Source organism: Pongo pygmaeus, chromosome 23, assembly GCF_028885625.2.
Source record: "Pongo pygmaeus isolate AG05252 chromosome 23, NHGRI_mPonPyg2-v2.0_pri, whole genome shotgun sequence".
In the NCBI taxonomy this organism is placed as follows: Eukaryota; Metazoa; Chordata; class Mammalia; order Primates; family Hominidae; genus Pongo; species Pongo pygmaeus.
Genome location: NC_085931.1, coordinates 48021740 through 48032801, shown reverse-complemented (window position 1 = coordinate 48032801; position 11062 = coordinate 48021740).

The window sequence follows — 11062 nt, the reverse complement described above, 5'->3', positions numbered from 1 at the left end:
CTGAATCCGAGTCAGGAGAACTGAGTTTTCATTCTGGCTTTGGCCGTTCTCAGTTTTTCCAAGTCCTCCCCAAGAAGGAGGAGGGATTGGTTCTGCGGGTGGCTTTCTGAGTTATTCCCCAGTTAACTTGGAGGGGGACCGTCATTCTGTGGACCCCAGGATGGGGGAAGGGAGCAGTTCCTCATGTGGTTCGGGACCAGGGAGGGACAAGGACTGACGAGGAATCTGTCTCCTTAGCTTCCTCTCCTTAGTGGTTTCAGTCCTGGTCCTGGCCTATGGGGGAGAGGTCTGGGGCTCCTCTCACTGATCTAGTGTCACACACAGCTGGCCCGAACACTGGGCATCCTGGCCCTGTGCTGGGAGAAGTTTCCCTGTTACCACCCAATGCCCTGCTTTCTGCATAAGGCTTTTCTCCTTGGCAGGGAGTGGATCAAAGGTGTACTGGAATCCTGCTACTTAAAATTCACTAGGTGTGTCCTGAGCAACTTCCTCTCTGAGCTTTGGCTTTCTCTCTTGCCAAATGAGATTTACAATAGTTGTGACCCCAGAGCATTGTTGTGAAGATTGAGTTATGAAATGTCTATAAACACGTAGCATAGGCTGGGTGCGGTGGCTCACACCTGTAATCCCAGCACTTTGGGAGGCCAAGGCTCGCTTGAGCCCAAGAGTTCAAGACCAGCCTGGACAGCATAGTAAGACCCCTATCTCTCTCTCTCTCTCTCTCTCTTTTTTTTTTTTTTTCTTTTTTGAGATACAGTCTCACTCTCTCACCCGGACTGGAGTGCAGTGGCACCATCTCGGCTCACTGCAACCTCTGCCTTCTGGGTTCAAGCAATTCTCATGCCTCAGCCTCCTGAGTAGCTGGGATGACAGGCATGTACCACCACGCCTGGCTAATTTTTGTATTTTTAGTAGAGATAGGGTTTCACCACGTTGGCCAGGCTGGTTTTGAACTCCTGAGCTCAAGTGATCCTCCCCCTTTGGCCTCCCAAAGTGCTGGGATTACAGGTGTGAGCCACCACGCCTGGCCCCCATCTCTATTTTAAAAAAATAAAGTGATAGAAAACCAAAAAAACAGCCGGTGGCTCACGCCTGTAATCCTAGCATTTTGGGAGGCCGAGGCAGGCGGATCACAAGGTCAGGAGTTCGAGACCAGCCTGACCCACATGGTGAAACCCCTTCTCTACTAAAAATGCAAAAATTAGCCAGGCATGGTGGCTCACGCCTGTAGTTCCAGCTACTTGGGAAGCTGAGGCAGGAGAATCACTTGAACCCGGGGGGTAGAGGTTGCAGTGAGCCAAGATCGTGCCATTGCACTCCAACCTGGGTGACAGAGCGGGACTCTGTCAAAGAAAGAGAGAGAGAGAGAGGGAAGGAAGGAGGGAGGGAGGAAGGGAAAGAAAGAGGGAGGGAGGGAAGGGAGGGAGGGAGGAAGGAAGGGAGGGAGGGAGGGAGGAAGGAAGGAAGGGAGGGAGGGAGGAAAGAAAGAAAACAAAAAAAAACACCTAGCACAGTCCCCGGCATTTATTATGTTGAATGCATGGATAGATGAATGAGATGGGATGTGAAGTGGCCTTGAAAGATTGGCAGGACTGCTGGCACTTAGTGAGGCCTTGACCATTGTCAGCTAAAGGAAAACTAGAGCAGGAGATACTTCTTCTTTCACGCAAGGGTGGCAGGCAGGGGAGTGACACGGTCAGATTTGCAATGTGGATCACCCTTAGGTTGCAGGGAGGGTGGTTTGAAGCACAGAGAGACCAGTTAGAAGACCATCTACATCTGGGTCAAGAGTAGGGGGAGCCCAGGCCAGGCACAGTGACTCACACCTGTAATCTCAGCACTTTGGGAGGCCAAGGAGGACGGATCACCTGAGGTCAGAAGTTCGAGACCAGCCTGGCCAACATGATGAAACCCTGTCTCTACTAAAAATATAAAAAATAAGCCAGGTGTGGTGGCGCACACCTGTAATCCCAGCTACTTGGGAGGCTGAGGCAGGAGAATTGCTGGAACCTGGGAGGTGGAGATTGTGGTGAGCTGAGATGGCGGCATTGCACTCCAGCCTGGGCAACAAGAGCGAAACTCCGTCTTCACAACAACAACAACAACAACAAAGTGTCAGAGAAAAGGGCCCAGGGAGGGTCTCGGAGGTGGGGAGAGGGGAGGGTGGGGTGAGAGGGGAAAGAGGAAAGAGCAAAGCTGTATGGGGAAGGATAAGGGCATTCCAGAGGCCAGCTGTGGGCCAGTTGGAATGAAACAAGGAGTTCACCTGAGGAGAAGTTGGGAAGGTGTCAGATGCAGTGGCTCACGCCTGTAATCCCAGCACTTTGGGAGGCCGAGGTAGGAGGATCTCTTGAGCCTAGGAGTTCAAGACCATCCTGGACAACATAGTAAGACCCCCATCTCTACAGAAAATTTAAAAAAATTAGCCAGGCATGGTGGCATGTGCCTGTAGTCCTAGCTACTGGGAAGACTGGGGTGGGAGGATACCTTGAGCCCAGGAGATCGAGGCTGCAGTGAGCCATGATCGCACCACTGCACTTCAGCCTGTGTGACAGAGTGGAACCCTGTCTCAAAAAAAAAAAAGTCAGGAAGGTGAGGAACAGCCCCCATGTTTCCTGGGCCAGCCGCTGCCCACCTAGGGTTGCCTCTCTCTACTGAGGCGTGTGGATGCTACAGCAGGACTTGGACAGCACCGAGTCTTTCAGCAAAGGAGGAGTGTCATCAGTGTGGCATTTGGGGAATCTTAACCTGGTGTTGGTGCCAAGATAGATAGTTGGGGTGGGGGACAGCCCAGGGGCAGGGAGGGAGAAAGGGGGAGGGAAGGGTAGGAGCCAACATTTACATTGTGGGGGACCTACCCAGAGACCACCTCCACTTCCAGTAGCACCATTTTCTGGTCTGTTTCTGTCACTCTACAGTGTGAGCTCCCTGAGGACAGGCCCTGTCCCCACTCTGCCATATTGCAGGTGTCAAACACTGGGCCTGACTTTGGGAGGGGGATGAATGGAACAGAAACCCAAATACAGTGGGAATGTCTTTGGGGCAGAGATGGAGTCTTCTTCCTTCATGCTCTATTTCCATGTTATTTTATTTTTTCTATTTATTTATTTATTTAGAGACCAAGTCTCACTCTGTCAACCAGGCTGGAGTGCAGTGGTGCGATCTCAGCTCACTGCAACCTCCACCTCCTGGGTTCAAGCGATTCTCCTGCCTCAGCCTCACAGGTAGCTGGGATTACAGATGTGCAACACCACATCCAGCTAATTTTTTTTTTTTTTTTTGTATTTTTAGTAGAGACAGGGCTTCACCATGTTGGCCAGGCTGGTCTCGAACTCCTGACCTCAGGTGATCCACCTGCCTCGGCCTCCCAAAGTGTCGGGATTACACGCATGAGCCACTGCGCCTGGCCTACTTTTTTCTTGAGACAGTCTTGCTCTGTCACCCAAGGTTCAAGAAATTCTCCTGCCTCAGCCTCCTGAGCAGCTGAGACTACAGGCACCCACCACTATGCCTGGCTAATTCATATATTTGTATTTTTTAGTAGAGATTGGGTTTCACCATATTGGCCAGGCTGGTCTGTAACTCCTGACCTCAAGTGATCCATCAGCCTCAGCCTCAGCCTCCCAAAGTGCTGGAATTACAGACGTGAACACCTGGCCCCATATTATTTTATTTCACTGCTTCATGCTTCTCATGTGCCAGACACTGTCCTAAGTGCAACGCCACACGTACTATGTGTATCCAATGAAGACAAGTTTACCATCCGTTACATGCCACAGACTGTGTTCCAGGCATCCTGTAACAGCAGGAGCAGCAGCTGTCATTTATTGAGGGTTTGTTCTGGACCAAGTAGCACCCATGTGTTTTTCCTGTAATCCTCACAGCAAGCCAATGAGATCCATCTTGTTCCCATCCCCATCTTACAGAGGGTGAGGTCATGGCTCAGAGACCAGGGGTCCCTACTAGGTCGTGCTGGAAATGGCTGCTGAGAACTGCGCTGGCCTCAGAGCTGGTCTTGCTGGCTCTGAAGCCACAGCTGATAACCATTCTGCTCTCCGGCCTCCCATGGAACCCCACAGCACCCTTGTGGCGGGTGCTCTCGACACCACATTACGGATGAGAAAACTGCAGTCCCACAGCTGGTCCAACACAGGCCTGTCTGAGCCCGGGGCAGGGCTGGTCTCCGCTGTCCGACAGGCACTGCCCTTTTAGATACAGCCCTGGAGGTGCCAGGCGGGGACTTGGCCAGCACCTTTGGTCCCAAAGTGGAGGGAAAGGCTTTGTCTGGGCCAGTCTCACTCCCCCTCCTTTCCACAGACACCCCAACCTATCCCTGGACACAGCGCTCTGCTCAGCAAGCTCCTAAAATGCTCCCATCTGAAGCCACAACCTCACTGGCGAGGGCCACAGCCAACAGCCAGGTGGCAAGACCCGGGCCTTAAATAGAGCCGACAGATGCCACCATATCCCTGCCCGTGCCTGGGCTTTGTCCGGATGAAGCCATGTTTGGGTTGGGAAAGGGTGCACCCACCTCTGAAAAGGATGCTTGGCCCCTCCCCACAACCAGCCTGGCATTCAGGCCATCGCTGGGCTTGCTGGGTACCCACTGTATATGCCAGACATTGAAACACAGAGATGAAGATGCCAGAGGTGGCCTCTGCCCTAGGGAAGGCTTTGGTTTGGGGTAGGTGGGTTTGGGAGGCTTGGACAAAATATGGAATTCCATATCAGCAGTCATGGACTGTCACTCTGCATAGATTTTTGCATGTCTTCCTCATTCAGAGGATAACGATAAAACTCCAAACATTCCTTAGCTGCTTTTCAGGGTGATGGTTAAACTGGAGGAGGGCCAGATTTCAAATGCCTGCTGATTACACCACCCCCTGATGTCTTCTTCTGGGAAGAGCAGCCTCAAGTACTTTTTTTTTTTCCTTTCCTTCTTTATTCCCCCCCCAACCACAAGACCACTAGGGATCAGGTGCTTTGGTGCTTTTTATTTTTATTTTTTATTGTCATTTTTTAAAGATGGGGTCTCACTATGTTGGCCAGATTGGTCTTGAACTCCTGACCTCAAGCGATCATCCCACCTCAGCCTCCCAAAGTGCGGGGATTACAGGCATGAGCCACCACGCACGTCCCATTCAGTGCTTTTTAATATGGCTCTGGACTCCACTTGAAAGTGAAATAGAACAGAGATATGGTTAAGGGGTACAGGCCCCCAGACAAGGATGCTAGCCGAGGCTTTGTGGTTTATCAGCTGGGTAACTTTTGGAAAGTCATTTAACCTCTCTGAACCCCAGTTTCCCCAATAGTAGTGCTTACCTCATGCAGCTGTTGTGAGGATTTAAAGAGCTAGCAGGTGGAGGGCTCTCGCCAGGCCGCTTGTGTGAAGACCAGGGAACGCTGGCTTTGGTGAAGCCAGTCCTGCCACCCTGTCTATCATTGTCTGGACCCAAGATCAGTGCCTGATGCAAAGGCTGCCCCTTAACATCCATTTCTCTTTAGTCAGGGAAGAACCAAGCCCACCAACTCCACTTTCCTGGGGTTGGAGGGAAAGGCAGAGAGAAAGGCCACTCTAGATGACCCCAGCTCCAGAGCAGGCTGGCTGTCATTTCCTCATGCCATCCCCCCAACCCCCCGTGACCTAGAATGGCCCAAGAGTTTTTTTTTTCTGCTCCGGATAGAGCTGAAAGAACACAAGATACATCCTGAAGTTCTCACCTGAGCGCATCACTGAGTCCTGTTTTGAACCTTCTCAGCTTAGCAGCAGTCTCTGCCTCACTTCTGAGTGGCTTGTTTCACAGCTGCTGTCAGTTCCATGACTAAGACGTCATTCATCCCTGCTGGGTTTTTGGTTTCAGTTCTCCTCTTCCCCAGATTCAGCACATCAGAACATTCTGATCAGCCATTTTCTGTTCTTTATGTCAGATCCAATCCTATCACTGCCTGGGGCCAATTCTGTTACTTATCCTTGATGTGGGGTGTTTGGTTTTGAGCGTCTGCACCTTTTCAGGTCACTTGGGGAGAGAAACCGGCATATCCGATCAGAGAGAGTGTTTCCTGACCAGCCAGAGCTGTGGGTGCATGAGATCAGGCTTCCAGAGGCCCATGGCCCAGGGTTTGAATCTCTGCTCCGGGTTGGGACCCTGACTCATGACACCTTGTTAGTTAGTTATGCAACCTCTTCAAACCGTTTGCAATATTTACATTGTAATGTAATTCATGCTTATTAGTGCTATTGCACACAGTGAATATTATCACCGAGCATCTACTATGTGTTAAGTACTGGGCTGGAAGCATCATTCTCAGAGAGGCTAGACATGGGTCCATAGACTTGAATATTTGACAGCCCTTTCACGATATGATGGTGACACTGGAGTCTGCAGACATTACAGGCTCTCTCTGTGAGCTCTTCCAGGGGAGGGTCCGTGTCTCCTTCGTTTCCGAAAGTCTAAAGCTCAGCACTTGTGACAGGCTTGGGAATGTCTGGCCCCAGCCTCTCCTCCAGCTCCTTCTACCCTCCACCCTGCCTCTGTTTCCTCCCTGGTGGGAGTGGGGATGCAGGTAGAAGGAAGGGCAGGAATGTCTGGAGGAAAGGGTGCCTTCTCTAATTTGCACAAAGGTGCAGTGGGGGCGGCAGTGATGCTGGCCCCTTGGGTCCCTGCTGGACCACCTGGGCCCCGGCCTCAGCTCCCTTCAGCCAGCAGGGTGGGGCTCAGCGTGCTCCCAACCTGACTTGACTGGGCCGGAGAGTGGCCGGAGACTCCTCTTCACCAGCAGGGGGTGCGCCCGCCCGCTGAGGTCCTTGGGGAGTGTCTTGGACAGCAGCCCCAGGGCACCTGCCTGCCTATGTGTCTGCTACTGCTGATTCCTTTTGCAGAAGCTCAGCTCTCAGGACTGAGGCTATGGCAGCCGGCCTCTCACCAGCCTCCCCTCCCCAGGACTCCCCTCTCCTGCCTCAACATCTCCTTGGCTCCAATACATGTTAATTCCACAGCCTGACGGCACAGAACCAGGGACCTACTGTCTGTCCACCTGGGCCCCGTGGACTCTGCCCCTGCTGCCAGAGGGACGTTTATGAGCACTTCCATATGCCAGGCACCGCACCAAGCACTTTTGTGGATGATCTCTTTTAATCCTAACCCAACAGGGAGATGTGGCCGTGATCCCACTTTACGTAGGAGGAGCCCAAGAAGTCCGCTGTGCCGCTCTGGCCCCAGCCTATCCTCCAGCTCCTTCTACCCTCTGATCCGCACTCTGCTTCCTCCCTGGCGGGAGTGGGGGTGCGGGTAGAAGGAAGAGCAGGAAAGGTTTTCCTTGCCTGGAGTCCTTTGTTCTCTGGTGTGGCTTTGCTGTGGCTGGAGCAGATGTTTCAAGCTGGCTCCTTGTTTTCTGGCAGGTTGTTTTGAGGGTTCTTTGGTGCCCCCATTGCTGGGAGTAGCTCTTACCACAGGTCTCTTCCTGGGCAGTGTCTTCTCTGGTTTGCCCCCTTGGGATGCTCCTCAAGGATCAGCTTCCTGGGTTCCACCGTCCACCCACTCCCCAACCCCGCTTCCAGCCTCTGTGCACTCATGCACCAAGTACCCCTCTGGACAGCTCCAAGCCATCTCCTTTCGGCCAGCTCTCAGCTGGGCCGAGAAAAGCCTGCAGGCAGGCCCCACCCTGGCAAGACTCAGAGCACATGCGCCTCCTGACCCCAGAAAGGAGCAGCTGGCAGGATGCAGGCTTTTCCAGGCAAGGGCCCGCCCAGCCTCTGAGACCCCCAGAATCCAGGACACACGGGTGAAGCTCGGCAGATGGCCTCCTTGAAGCCCTCTCACTCAGCCTGTGGAGAGAGGAGGCACCCCATGCACCTCTTCCATGGGACAGCACCCCAACACCTGCCACTAGAGAAAGCGTCCTCTACCTTCCTGCTGCTCCTGGTGGCAGCTCTCATATCACTGCTGGGGGCAGGAGAGGTGCGGGTCGGGGGGTGGTCCTAGGGTTCTACAACTAGCTCTTAACCACTTCAGTAGCAAGAAATGCTTTCGAGAGTCCAGCACTTCACCTTGTTTTAGAATGTGGGGTCAGCCAGGCGCAGTGGCTCATGCCTGTAATCCCAGCACTATGGGAGGCTGAGGTGGGCGGATCACTTGAGGTCAGGAGTTCGAGACCAGCCTGGCCAATATGGTGAAACCCTGTCTCTACTAAAAATACAAAAAGTAGCCGGGCCTGGTGGCACGTTGGGAGGCCGAGGCGGAGTGGATCACAAGGTCAGAAGCTTGAGGCCAGCATGAGAATCGCTTTAACCCGGGAGGCGGAGGTTGCAGTGACTGAGATTGGGCCACTGCACTCCAGCCTGGGCAACAGAGACAGACTCTATCCCAAAAAAAAAAAAAAAAAGAAAGAAAGAAAGTGGGGTCAGTGAGCAGCCCTAGCTGAAACTAAATCAGAAAAAACTGCATTAAAGTAACAACAAAACATTTTGCTTTGAAAATAATTTTAGACTTAGAGAAAAGTTGCAAACATTACAGTAAAAAATGCCATAGAGCCTTTACCAGATGTGCCAAGTGTTCACACAATCCTTCCTTTGTTCTCTCCCCACCTTCTTTGTTGTTTTTCTGAACTGTTTTTGAAAGTAAACTACAGGCTGGGCATGGTGGCTCATACCTGTAATCCCAGCACTTTGGGAGGCTGAGGCCAGTGGATCACTTGAGGTCAGGACTTCGAGACCAGCCTGGCCCACATGGTAAAACCTCGTTTCTACTAAACATACAAAAATTAGCCGAGCGTGGTGGCACATGCCTGTAATCCCAGCTACTCAGGAGGCTGAGGCAGGAGAATCGTTTGAACCCGGGAGGCGGAGGTTGGAGTGAGCCAAGATTGCACCACTGTACTCCAGCCTGGGTGACAGAGCAAGACTCTGTCTCAAAAAAAATAAAAATTAAAAATAAATAAATATGAAAGTAAACTGCAAAATTAATGACTTTTCATTCCTAAACTCTTCAGCATGATTTCTGAAAAACAAGGTCATTCTCTCCATAACCACAGGACAATGGTCAAAATCAGGAAATTAACACTGATACATACCATAGCTTATCTACAGATTTCTTCCAATCTCCATTTGTCCCACTAATGTCCTTTATAGAAAAAGAAAGGAAAAATTTTTGCTAAAAGCCTCTGGGAGCCCATCTAGGACAATTGCGTTCTCTTGTCATTTCTCTTTAGTTCTCCTTTGATCTGGGACAGTTTCTCTCTCTTTCATTTTTGGAGTATAGGTGATTTTTTTGGGGGGGATAGGCAAACCCTCAGTGTGGGTTTGCCTGATATTTCCTCATGATTGGATTCAGCATATGCATTTTTGGCAGGACTCTCATAGAAATGAGGTTGTGTTCTTGCCTGTGCATCAGGTCTTGAAGGAATCTGATGTCCGTGATCCCATTACTGGTGAGATCAGGGCGGATCATTTTGTGCAGGTGGTGTCTGCCGGGTCTCTGAGCTGTACAGTTACTCCTTTCCCCCATCGATTTTTTTGTTTGTTTGTTTGAGATGGAGGCTGGAGTGCAGTGGTGCGATCTCGGCTCACCACAACCTCTGCCTCCCAGGTTCAAGCGATTCTCCTGCCTCAGCCTCCTGAGTAGCTGGGACCACAGGCGCACGCCACCATGCCGTGCTAATTTTTGTATTTTTAGTAGAGTCGGGGTTTCACCATGTTGGCCAGGCTGGCCTCAAACTTCTGACCTTGTGATCCGCTCTGCCTCGGCCTCCCAAAGCGCTGGGGTTACAAGCGTGAGCCACCGCGCCTGGCCCGTGTCCTTTTTTAAAAACAAGTTCTTAAACGCTGAATCTTTTTAAACATTGTAGTAAAATACACATAAAATTTACCATTTTAATCATTTTTAAGTGTCCAGTTTAGTGACATTACATACATTCACATTGTTGTGATTCTATCACCAGCATCCATCCACAGAACACTTTTCATCTTGCAAAACTGAAACTCTGTACTCATTAAACAGCAGTTCTCCATTCTTCTCTTCCAACTGGCTCCTGTATCCTTCTGACTCATCCTCATTATCATTTGAGCACTTCCTTCCTTTCTGGCCCAGCAAAACAGTCTGGGCTCATATTATACTTTTCCTGCCCCAGCAGCTCCAGTTCCTTTTGATGGATAATGGTATTTAAAACCAACAGCAGGCTGGGTATGGTGGCTCACGCCTATAATCCCAGCACTTTGGGAGGCTGAGGCAGGCGGATCACTTGAGGTCAGGAGTTTGACACCAATGTGGTGAAACCCTGTCTTTACTAAAAATACAAAAATTAGCCAGGCGTGGTGTCGGGCACCTGTAATCCCAGCTACTCTGGAGGCTGAGGCAGGAGAATCGCTTGAACCTGAGAATCGGAGGTTGCAGTGAGCTGAGATCGTGCCATTGCACTTCAGCTTGGGCGACAGAGCAAGACTCCATCTCAAAAAAAGAAAAGATAAAACTAACACCTGAGCATTTGGTGGGCTCATTGCACTAGGATGTCATTGCTTTCAGGAAATCTCAAGGAACAGAGCTAGAGCTGGGAAACACGTATACACACACACACACACACACACACACACACTTGTTTCTGCACCTGTCTATAGTAGAAATCCTGAGTTCACGCTGATATCTCCAACTTCAGTCCAGCACCACAGGCTTCATTCAAGTCTTCTCCCTTTCCATATTTGTTTGTCTTCTCTCCAATAGGGAAACAGTTTGCTCCCAGTATCTTTAATACATTTACTTACTTATTTGGCCAGTCCTAGTTTTATAATTGGTAACCTATAACATTGTGAAAAACAAACCTATTAACAAGAGTTCAATATTTGTTATTGGAAGTTTTTTTTGTTTATTTTGTATTTTGCCTGAGTATGTGTAGTCCAAACAGCCAAAATATCACATTCAAGAGTTACTTGGAGCTGGGTGTGGTGGCACGCACCTGTAGTTCCAGCTACTTGGGAGGCTGAGGCAAGAGGATTGCTTGAGCCCAGGGATTCGAGGCTGCAGTGAGCCATGATCACACCACTGCACTCCAGCCTGCATGACAGAGCGAGACC